Source organism: Staurois parvus, unplaced genomic scaffold, assembly GCF_062004578.1.
Source record: "Staurois parvus isolate SC_StPar_1 unplaced genomic scaffold, SC_StPar_1.0 ptg000498l, whole genome shotgun sequence".
Classification (NCBI taxonomy): Eukaryota; Metazoa; Chordata; class Amphibia; order Anura; family Ranidae; genus Staurois; species Staurois parvus.
Window position 1 is genome coordinate 2278235 of NW_028318294.1, and position 8574 is coordinate 2286808.

Here is an 8574-nt window from a genome sequence, read left to right on the forward strand (position 1 = left end):
CAAAAACAGCCGCTCTAAAAATGTCCAGTGTGCATGAGGACTTAGGGCCAATTTGCACTGCATACGGTGACAAACTGTCAATGTAGGACACACAGGAAACAATTGTTTCCTATGTGTCCCATTCACACTGCAATGCAGCTTAGCGGCATGGCTAAAGCGTGCTGCAATAAAATGCAGACATGCTACATTTTGTTAAACAATAAATAACCTGCATTATTGTACCCACAAAAATACTGTGCAAAAAAATCTAATATATAAACAAAAATACTGTGCAAAGAAATGCTGCTGCTCAAAGTGATATGCACTTAAAAATACTAATAACTGAAAACATATCACATTCCAATATAAATCTGAAGTCCACATGCCGCGTGCTTATATCTCCCAATAACAGTGTCCTGTGACCAAAACGATGCCAATCAGTTGTGGTCTGTGTCCCCTACCCCTATGCACTCCTCACTCACCAGATGAGTTGGACTCCTAGCTTTATGGGTTTAAGAGTCAATAAAAGCTTTTCTCTGGTGGGGTGTGCTCGCAGATGTTTCCATGATTCCTTCTTGTAAAGCACCGAATCCACAGCTGTTATTTGAAAAGGCTCAACCCATAAATATACTCCGCTTGTCATCAAATATATATTCACCAGACAATAGGATTCCACTAATGCAAAGGTCAATACACACTTGAGGTCGTCCCATAGGATGAAACTCATCAAACGCACCTGAGGACATAACATAAGATGAAATGCGTTGGCCAGAGCTAGTGGACTGATGTCACATGCGTCAGGAAGCTTAAGACAGCATCCACTATAAGTTGTAGCTGGCTTGTTTTATCTGGTTTGCTTATCTTTTAATAAATTATATCTATTATTTATTATTTATTTATTTCAGGTACTTATATAGCGCCGTCAATTTACGCAGCACTTTACATATATATTGTACAGTCACATCAGTCCCTAACCCTCAAGGGGCGCACAATCTAAGGTACAATCTAAGTACCTATATCATCAAACTATTTGGAGCCTCTTTTTCTCTACTTTTTCAGCGGATTGGGAGAGAGAGTGTCTATGATGCCTGGGGACTGGGTACCATGGAAGGTCTAAGAGTGAAGTTTCCTCCTTAATGGAGATAAGCATGCATTGACCTCTTCATATGTGGGCGGTTGGTCTTCATCACACACTTTGAGATCTCTTTACAGATTTCTTCATGTACTGAAGGGTCAATCCCTAGGATTTTGGGATAGGAGAATTTATGGTGGCTATTGAGGACATGGACTTTTGGTGCATATTTTGGTATCCAAAATGTCTCTTTCATAGTAATGTAACTTATATTAGCATGGGTGAACATTAAAATACGAAAACAAAAAGGAGTGCACCAGGCAGGACCTTCAATGAAGCACAGCAGATTTCTTGAGAACATCTGGAATTCGGCAACAAACATGTTCATAGAAATAGGACTCGCAGACCCTTTTAATAAGAAATGTTATAATAGAACCATGTCGGTTACAGTATGATTGGCTTCCAAAGCCTAACATCTAATACTTTTCATGCAGTCAGACCTTATTAATTCCCCAAATCCCTATAATTTATTAGCTCTTGTCCTTTATTAACTACGTCTTGACCGAGTAACGGCTACAGTGTGGTCCTCCAGTTCTGGAAGGGAGTCATATGAGTACCTCCCAGAACATGTGCCCCACAGCAACGTGCACCCAGCGCTCTCTCTGTGATCATTGTGTCCAATCACTGGCAACGGGCCAGTACACATATCTGTCATCGGCTGTGCCCAAGGTACACAGTCAGTGACAGATCTCGCAACAGCACGGCTCCGCGGGCACGGGCGAGGCGCAATTCAGAAGGACATCATATGATGCCCACCCGGATTGACGAGAGCCCCGCTTGGCCGCCATTTTGCTATTGACCAGGTAGGAAAAGGTTAACTGTATTTTATAAAAATGCAGGGATATCTATTTTATCTTTACATTCTTATACTGTATACCTGTTTAAATATGTTTTTCAAAAGTATCATTTAAAATTCAGGCAGACCTTTATCAAATTTTTTGTTAAATATATTTTTGTAATTAAAGTATACTTTCCTTGTTCTTAGGAAAATATAGGTAGTGAAAAGTTCTACTTTTAAAAATATTCTATATTAGAAGATACTCTCCAAGTTTTTAGTGACCAATTAATGCTTAATATTGAATCATAATAATGATAACATATGGTTATTAATAAAAATAATACAAAATATACATGAAAGTTCAAATACAAAATTTTGCCTAAAGCATGAGAAACAACACTTATAGCATTTCATCAGAGTGGTCCTAAAGCCTTAAGGTTTTTCAGCTTAATGCATTCTATGCATTAAAGGTGAAAAACATTCTGTGTTGCAGGATCCCCCCCTTATTCTTACCTGAGCCCGATGCAGCAATGTGCATGAGACAGTGAAACACTGGCTCCCGCGGCTGCCAATCAAATTCTGTGATGAGTAATCAGAAAGGGGGGCCAAGCCGCCCGCTCTGTGTCAATACGCAGACATTGCCACTCGAGAACAAGTCCGCACGGGTGCCCCCATGTGGAAAGCCTCATTAGTACAGTGACAGTGTATATTATTATCACTCATCACTGTATTAGTGTCACTTGTGATGTCAGTGCTAGTCAGTTAGTGTACCTCCCAGCCAGTTAGCATCAGATTTCACACTATATTATTATTATTATTATTATACAGGATTTATATAGCGCCAACAGTTTGCGCAGCGCTTTACAATATAAGGGAGACAGTACAATTACAATACATTTCAGTACAGAAGGAATAGGAGGGCCCTGCTTGTGGAGCTTACAATCTAAAGGAAGAGGGAGGTGATACAAAAGGTGATAGCTGCGGGGGATGATCTGGCGGAGGTGATTCAAGTACAGTTCTTAGGTGGAGGTGGGGTAGGTTTCCTTGAAGAAGTGAGTTTTCAAAGATCGCCTAAAGGCAGACAGGGTGGGGGCTGACCGGACATGCTGTGGTAGGGAGTTCCAGAGGATGAGAGAGGCTCTGGAAAAGTCCTGGAGGTGAGCGTGGGAGGAGGTGATGAGGGAGCTAGAGAGGAGGATATCATGGGAGGAGTGGAGTGGCCGATTTGGGCCGTATCTGTGGATGAGGTTGGTGATCTAGCTAGGGGCAGTGTTGTGGATGGCTTTGTAAGCTGTGGTTAATATTTTGAATTTTATACGTTGGGTTAGTGGAAGCCAGTGGAGGGATTGGCAGAGAGGGGCAGCAGTCGTTGATCGGTTGGTAAGGTGTATGAGTCTAGCAGCAGCATTCATAATAGACTGAAGGGGGGATAGCCTGTATAATGATAGACCAGTGAGGAGGGAGTTGCAGTAATCAATGACTATATGTCATTGATCACAGCCATTACTAGCATAAAAGAAATATTCCAGTATATACCTGTATATCATGTTTAGTACACTATAATTTTCACAAAAACCAATCAATATACACTTATTGTTTTTTTTTTTTAACAAAGACATGGTCTAAATTAATTTTTTTTTATATTTTTATTTGATATGTTTTGTAGCAGAAAGTAAAATTATTTATTTTCAAAATTTTCGTGTTGTTTAATTTATAAAAAAAAACCTAGTGGTGATCAAATATCACCAAAACAACAGCTCCATTTGTGTGAAAAAAATGATATACATTTTATTTGGGTAAAGTGTTGCATGACCATGAAATTAGCAGTTAAAATAGTGCAGTGCTTAATGGCAATAAAAAAGCGTGGTCATGAACAGGGTACAACCTTCCAGAGCTTAAGTGGTTAAGCAACCAGGGTGAGTACAGAACCATCAACTTGAATCTGTAAAGCCCTCTAACATTTGTTAGCACTCCGCACCCCGTATCTTTTCCAAACTGTGAAAGTATAATCTCAGGGTGGGTAACACTTGTCCTAACATAAGAGCCTACAACTTGTCATCCATTCTAGTCCATTTGGGTGATGTTATCAAGACTATTAAAATTAACATAAGTAACAATAGATTCTGGATCTTCATATCTTGGAATTTGCATGGAGAGTTTCCACTGATATAATTGAATCTGAACAATGGGAAAACCTAATTAATTGGTCAATCAGGTCATCAGCTACTTGCATGGAAACAAATTAAGTTGGTGGACAGTTTGTGGGAACTTTTCATTACCAGATAAGCCAAGCATCATTTGTCTGGGTTTAGAAACCCACAAAGGTCAGCTCATTTAGAAACCTACGAGGGTCAGGTCATTTAGAAACCTACGAGGGTCAGGTCATTTAGAAACCTATGAGGGTCAGGTCATTTAGAAACCTACAAGGGTCAGGTCATTTAGAAACATACAAGGGTCAGGTCATTTAGAAACCTACAAGGGTCAAGTCATTTAGAAACCCATGAGTGTCAGGTCATTTAGAAACCCACGAGTGTCAGGTCATTTAGAAACCAACGAGTGTCAGGTCATTTAGAAACCCACGAGTGTCAGGTCATTTAGAAACCCACGAGTGTCAGGTCATTTAGAAACCCACGAGTGTCAGGTCATTTAGAAACCCACGAGTGTCAGGTCATTTAGAAACCCACTAGTGTCAGGTCATTTAGAAACCTACGAGGGTCAGGTAATTTAGAAACCTACGAGGGTCAGATAATTAGCAACCCACGAGGGTCAGTAATTTAGAAACCTACGAGGGTCAGGTCATTTAGAAACCTACAAGGGTCAGGCCATTTAGAAACCCACAAGGGTCAGGTCATTTAGAAACCTACGAGGGTCAGGTCATTTAGAAACCTACAAGGGTCAGGTCATTTAGAAACCTACGAGGGTCAGGTCATTTAGAAACCTACGAGGGTCAGGTCATTTAGAAACCCACGAGTGTCAGGTCATTTAGAAACCTACAAGGGTCAAGTCATATAGAAACCTACGAGGGTCAGGTCATTTAGAAACCTACAAGGGTCAGGTCATTTAGAAACCTATGAGGGTCAGGTCATTTAGAAACCCACAAGGGTCAAGTCATTTAGAAACCTACGAGGGTCAGGTCATTTAGAAACCTACAAGGGTCAGGTCATTTAGAAACCTATGAGGGTCAGGTCATTTAGAAACCCACAAGGGTCAAATCATTTAGAAACCCACAAGGGTCAGGTCATTTAGAAACCTATAAGTGTCAGGTCATTTAGAAACCCACGGGGATCAGGTCATTTAGAAACCCATGAGTGTCAGGTCATTTAGAAACCCACAAGGGTCAGGTCATTTAGAAACACAGGAGAATCAGGTCATTTAGAAACCCACAGGGGTCAGGTCATTTAGAAACCCACAAGGGTCAGGTCATTTAGAAACCTAGGAGGATCAGGTCATTTAGAAACCCAGGAGGATCAGGTCATTTAGAAACCCACGAGGGTCAAGTCATTTAGAAACCTACGAGGGTCAGGTAATTTAGAAACCTACAAGGGTCAGGTCATTTAGAAACCCACAAGGGTCAGGTCATTTAGAAACCCACAAGGGTCAGGTCATTTAGAAACCCACAAGGGTCAGGTCATTTAGAAACCTATGAGGGTCAGGTCATTTAGAAACCCACAAGGGTCAGGTCATTTAGAAACCTATGAGGGTCAGGTCATTTAGAAACACACGAGTGTCAGGTCATTTAGAAACCCACAAGGGTCAGGTCATTTAGAAAACCACAAGGGTCAGGTGATTTAGAAACCTATGAGGGTCAGGTCATTTAGAAACACACGAGTGTCAGGTCATTTAGAAACCCACAAGGGTCAGGTCATTTAGAAACCTATGAGGGTCAGGTCATCATATCAACAGGGCTGGTAACCTAATTCCAAAAATTCATTATCTTAAGCCCTGTACAGATTGGCCGAAAACTGGTTCAACAGGAATAAGCCGACTTTCAGTCCGTGTGTACAGGTGTCTGTTCAACAGAAGCCGGTCTAATTTCAGGCAATGGCTGCGAGTGCTGATCAGTGTTATCTGGCAGGGGGTTAGTCTCACTGTCAGAATAGTATGTTTCAGCGGGATAGATCCCTGTATCAACATCACTTGTGATGATGCAAGGGTCTGTCAATCTTTCTTCATTCAACCTGCTGGCTGAACAAAATAAAACTGTGTGTAGCCAGCTTTAGAGAAGGAACGAAAATGCAGCCATGATCCAGATATCATTTTGTTCAGCTGGCAATTCCCTACAAAAAAGAGCTAGTCTTGAGCAGAGGTATGGATTTGGGTGTGTTTGTATTTTATATTGTTCAATAAAAATGTATTGAAACAGAAAACGTTACAGCAACAGGTAATTCCTTTTGAAAAAAGTTGTAAACCACATGAAATAATGTGAACTGATGTAAGCACCCCCACCATGTTTTACAGTTTGTCCCAACCCCTGTAACAGTCACTTTTGCTGGAATGCTCGGTCTGCATGTAAAGTTAGATTAAAATATAAATATAGAGGTGTAAATTACAAATAAGAATTAATATACTGAATAATATTATTGCAAGTATTAACCCCCTAGAGTTAACAGAATACAATTATTTTCTGCCACAGTGGTCCTTCACCACTTATAGCATTTAAGTAATTTAAGGTCCAAGAGTATTGATCACAAATGACCCCATAAGGACTTAACTGGGTCATTATGATTCACAACTAAAAAAACCCCAAAAAACTAAATAACTCAGAAGTCCTGATGCAAGTCAAATTAAAAAGTGTATAAATCTGTGGGAGGAATCAAGTAATTTCAGGCAAGTAAAGGTCAACAGTGAGGTAGCGATAACCTTGCCTGCTGTGAAGTAATCAGAATACTATAGAAAGTCTATTAATAGTCCTCTAAGCAGTAACACTGTAGAAAGTGATACACAAATATATTGTTGCTGTTTAGTCCATTTCTTTTATTTACTTCTGAAATGCCCACGAGGGCTTTAATATACGGAACAATCCATTGGGATTCCAAAATACTGATTTTCGGAACATAAAACTTGAAATAAGAGACTTTGCTCCTGATACAAGCTGCTGTGACACATCTATCTTTAGGCTACACTGTAATCTTATACTGTGGAACAAATGAGGTGAGGGGCCTATATCCCTAAGAAGAGGTAATAACTATCACTCTAGCAGAAAATGCCACATAAAAGTGTTAATGAGACCAGAGTGTAAACATTAAAGTGGTTCTACGCAGAGGCAAAAAGTTGTTTTTTGCATCCTCTGCATTAAGGTAAAAACCTTCCAAATGTTGCTGCCCCCAACAGCACCCCCGCGACCCCCCCCCCAGTTAACCACCTCAATACTAGACACTTTCGCCCCCTTCCTGCCCAGCCTTTCACCCCCAGCTGTCACACTCTGAATGACAATTACTCAGCTATGCAACATTGTATCCTTTTTTTTAACTTTTTCTCTCTTCTAAACTTGGGCTTTCCTACATTACCTAAACTCTGGGGCCTCTGGCATCAGTCAATTCCCATCATAGAGGAGTCTATGCTAGACATGGTCTTACGCAACTGTTTGAATATGTTCTCCACATGAGTTCACATATCTTTGTAGGACTACCCCTACCCTGGGGACCCCGCATTCTGATCTCTTGTCTACTTGGAATGTATAGCTGGAAGTGTGCTTGCTTTTTGTTTCTTTTGTATCAAAAATATTGTATTTGATATATTTGGTTCGTTTTGTAAAATTTCGTAAAACACTAATAAAGATAAAATGCAAAAAACACCCAAAAATAGTATTTTTTGAGATAGATAGAGCTTTCCTTTGGCAGTATTTAATAATTTAATTTGCAGGTATTGGGAGAAGGTGGTAACTACCCTTAATTTTGTGTTTCAAACTAACTTAATTCTGGATCCTAAGCAGTGCCTTTTGGGTATTTAGATTCGGTAACACAAGATACATTTATACTAGAGGCCCTTTCTAAGACCTTGTTCCAGGCACACAAGGCGATTCTGGTGCGCTGGACCTCTGATACTCCCACCACTGTTGCCGATTGGAAGCAAAATATGGAAAATTTTTTACGACATGACCGTTTAGTTTACCAACATAGAGGATGTTTGGGTACATTTGAGAAACTTTGGGATGCTTGGTTGGCTACTCCAGGTCTGGCCCCTTTTGATTTAATAATGGACAGACTGCTGTAGTTACATCTGATTGTACTTTGATAATCACTTTCTCAAAACCACTTTATATCTCTCCTGTATTCCCTGATGGGGGAGGAGTGCTCTCTGTCTCCAGCGGGTCCACTTTTATACTCCTATTGTCCAATATGCGCAAAATTGCCTTACCATTTGATTGTATTGTAATGTGTTTTCTCTATAATTTTGCACAGACTCTTCAATTCTTGTCTTATTGATGGCACTGGAAGGTTTTCTTCATTATGTTGTTTGGTTTGTTAAGGATTAAGTCTTTGCTACCATTCTATACATGCTTTGTCATTTTGAAAATGTATGACTTCACCATTAATAAACGTTACTTCTGATTGAAAAAAAAAAAATTGACATATAATGAAAAAAAAATGAATTCTTTGTAAAAAAATTTTTTTTTATATTATTATACCATTTTGCAATCATAACCCAAATCAGTGTTTATTATTTAGTCTGTGTGAAAGAGTCT